This window comes from Engraulis encrasicolus, chromosome 21, assembly GCF_034702125.1.
Source record: "Engraulis encrasicolus isolate BLACKSEA-1 chromosome 21, IST_EnEncr_1.0, whole genome shotgun sequence".
NCBI lineage: Eukaryota > Metazoa > Chordata > Actinopteri > Clupeiformes > Engraulidae > Engraulis > Engraulis encrasicolus.
The window spans coordinates 16,457,854-16,460,955 of NC_085877.1; the positions used below are offsets into that span (position 1 = coordinate 16,457,854).

The following is a 3,102-nucleotide window of genomic DNA, read 5'->3' on the forward strand; positions in this document are numbered from 1 at the left end:
TGTTTAGAGAGGTCAACATAAACCTCTGATGCTATAACATCCATGGACCTACTCCACAGTTTGTGATTTTTAACCTGGCAGTTTCTGAGGCCTGTTAGGGCCTATTCTAACATATTGGTAGGCTATATGCAAATTGGAGGACCAGCCATTCACTTCACCAGTTGGTAAGTGAAATAGTATGCTTCAAGTGCACAAATATGGCCTAGATATAGGTGATTTCACTCCAAAATTGGTGTAGTGAATGGCTGGAAGAAATAGGGGGTACAGGATTGCAACCTCGAAAGCCAGATCACTGATGATGGCACTGTACATGCCATGTGGATACCATTAATGATAAAATAAAAATATTCACCTGTTTTAAATGCAATAGAGTTATCAGTTTTAGTGTAATACATGCATATATTCATCCTACATTCATCCTAATGCCATTTTTTTATGTACGTTGTGGCTTTTACCAGAAATCTATGGATTTTTGCCATACAAATCTTTAACGGCCATTTTCTCAAAATGAGGTTTTCCTCACACTCAAAGGCCTAAAACTCCACTTCTGTATGACTGACATACACCAAACTTTCCAGTCCTATTCCTGACTGTATATGGAAGATTCTGTCACAGGATTTTGTTGTTATATCATTCTAAGCCTGATTTATAGGACTTTTCCTCTTAAAATGAGGCGAAAAATCACATTTTCAGGGCTAATAGCAGTTTTTCAAGATTTTCTGGGAAACAAAATGAGATATCCATGAATCCCTGTGACAAAATCTTTTAAATAGCTGTAATAACACAATGAAAAAAGAATTTTGAGTCTAGCTCTTCCACATGTCAAGTTTTACACTTTTGAATATATATGCAAATTAGCGCATAATTAATTAAACATAGCCTAATTACCATATTTAAATATAAGATTTCAGAAAACTTCCAATACATTTTTTTCTCCTATATGTATGAGTAATCCACTGGAAAAGTTTCATGGTGATATCTGCAAGTTATTTTTTTTAGCCTATTCACCTTTAGTGTCTCGCCTTAAGGCACATTTCATAGAAAGCTATACCCATTTCGAATAGGAGGAAACGGTAACTAATCTTTTAAGGGCGAGGAGCAAATGAATAAGCACTTTGTCATAACTGCAGCGGTTTGCTATCCTGTGGTTGATTTGGGAATATATTTGCTACATTTCATTGGAAAGTAGTATGTTCGTCCAGCCTTCGTCCAGGTTCTGTCAGTTAGCTAATAACCAAGACACTACGGTAAGTCATAATGTTAGCCCTTCTGGGATTCATTTGGTTGCTATTTCGCATAGCTTATAACGGCTGGTTGGCTGTCAGTGGTTGGGCAGATTCTTTTTAGGTAGAGGGCTAAGTGTGTCTACTCAACGATAAATTGAGGTTCAGTACACAGTGAGGCGATATACTTTCTATACGGGCTGTGATACTACTAGCCTAATGCAGGACGCAACTGACACAAATCTGAGAAATTGGCTAACTATATCTAGCCGCTACCTGGCTCCACTCAACCTAGAATTCAGTTCATAACGACAGCATTTTCGTTTGGGGTCCGCAAGCTGGCATCTGGAGACTGTCTTCGGTTTCCACAAGTGTCATGTTAGTTCTACATACTGTAGGGGAGTCGACGGGCTTTCTTCTTTTTCTGTGTCAACTAGAACTAGTTTTATGAGAGCAAGTGCTTGTGTTGTGTGACTTCTCCTGACTCCTGCGATGTTCTTCCGAGCTCAGCTCACTGCGACTTGCACCTTTCACAAGTCCGAACTCTGATAAAGGCAGAGGGAGGGATAGCTCGCGCATGAAATATTACCGGTATGTTAGGTGTGGTAAGTCGCATCGTGTGTTCGGGCAGCTTGCCTGTGCAAGAAAATGTTGTCGCGACAATTGTTTATTGTTTGTGTGTCAACTGGCGTTTCTTATCTCGTATGTGCTTTGCTTGCTTGGTTAGAGTCGTAGCTCTACCACATATTCTGTAAGAGACTTATAAGGGCTGTGGCTCTACTACGTAGCTGTTTGATAAATGCGGATGAAGGCTACGCGTGGAAAACGTGTTTACATTCACCAGTCGTTGTGTTCCAAAATTACGGAGGGAATAGTTATCCAATTTCTTTCATTCACGAGCAGGGATGTGTTGCTTTGTTGACGCTACAGGGAAGTTTCCTGGTTTAAAGAAAGTTGTGGCTATAGGCAACAGCTACATCAACAAGCTTTGCATGAAATCGTGCGTGTGTAACTTAGTTCTAGTGTGAGTGTGTGTTAATGTACTCTGCAGTATTTACGAAGAGACTGGTTGGTTTATATTTTTGTTTATGTAAATGAAAAATGTAAAGTTGTGTGTAGTAGTGAGACAAAAGCCTTTCATACATTTATTTAAGGTTGTCTGTTGTCTGTTTGAAGGTGTGTCTGCAAAGCTCTGAAACGTTTTGTCTTTTTTGTCTCTTCTGCTCTGGATAAGGTGGACTTCTCTCCTCTGACCTGTTACCAAGACAGCTGGGTGTGTAGGAAACTGGAACTAAGTCACTGAAGAAGTAAACCGATGAAAACCGATTTGGATTGTCTGAGAGATGTAAGTCAGTGAGTTCAGGATAAATGTGTATCAACTGTATTGTAGGCTTATTACTTGAACAATAATATCACAACAACTGCTTATTTTTCAGCTGTAGGACACAAGTAAGAGGAGAAGAATGCTGCTCAGCTGGGTCGGCGTCGGCCACACTACTTATTCAAGAAGCCCTTGGATATCATTGGCATGTATGAAGTAAGTTTTTAATGTCATGCACAACAGCAGGCGTGAATGCGCTCGCACACGCGCGCGCACACACACACACACACACACACACACAAACAATGAGAGCTGGCCTGATATTGTTCTTTGATGCTGTGAATGTGTATGGAATGACTACTGTCTGGTGTCACTTCAGACAATTTTGCTACGGTTTACTGTATGTTCTGTCTATCTGTCTGCCAAACTCTCTAACTTGTTGTCTGTCTTTTTGTCTTCCTCTTTGGGCACCGGCAGGCACAGTCATTCCGGTAGTCCGTTCCTCGATGGACGTGATGACCTGGCACCAAAACCGCTTAAAGTGTATGGGGCTGTGTC

At 40.7% G+C, this 3,102-nt stretch overlaps 1 long non-coding RNA gene across 1 annotated transcript in view; it reads left to right on the top strand.

The window, feature by feature from the left end:
* Positions 1-2,747, top strand: part of LOC134437574 (uncharacterized) — a 4,740-nt gene extending 1,993 nt beyond the window's left edge. Inside the window, exons 2-3 of the long non-coding RNA XR_010032418.1 lie at positions 2,458-2,568; positions 2,660-2,747. This is a non-coding gene — a long non-coding RNA (uncharacterized LOC134437574). The remainder of the gene's footprint in view (positions 1-2,457; positions 2,569-2,659) is intronic.
* Positions 2,748-3,102: the final 355 nt, after the last annotated feature.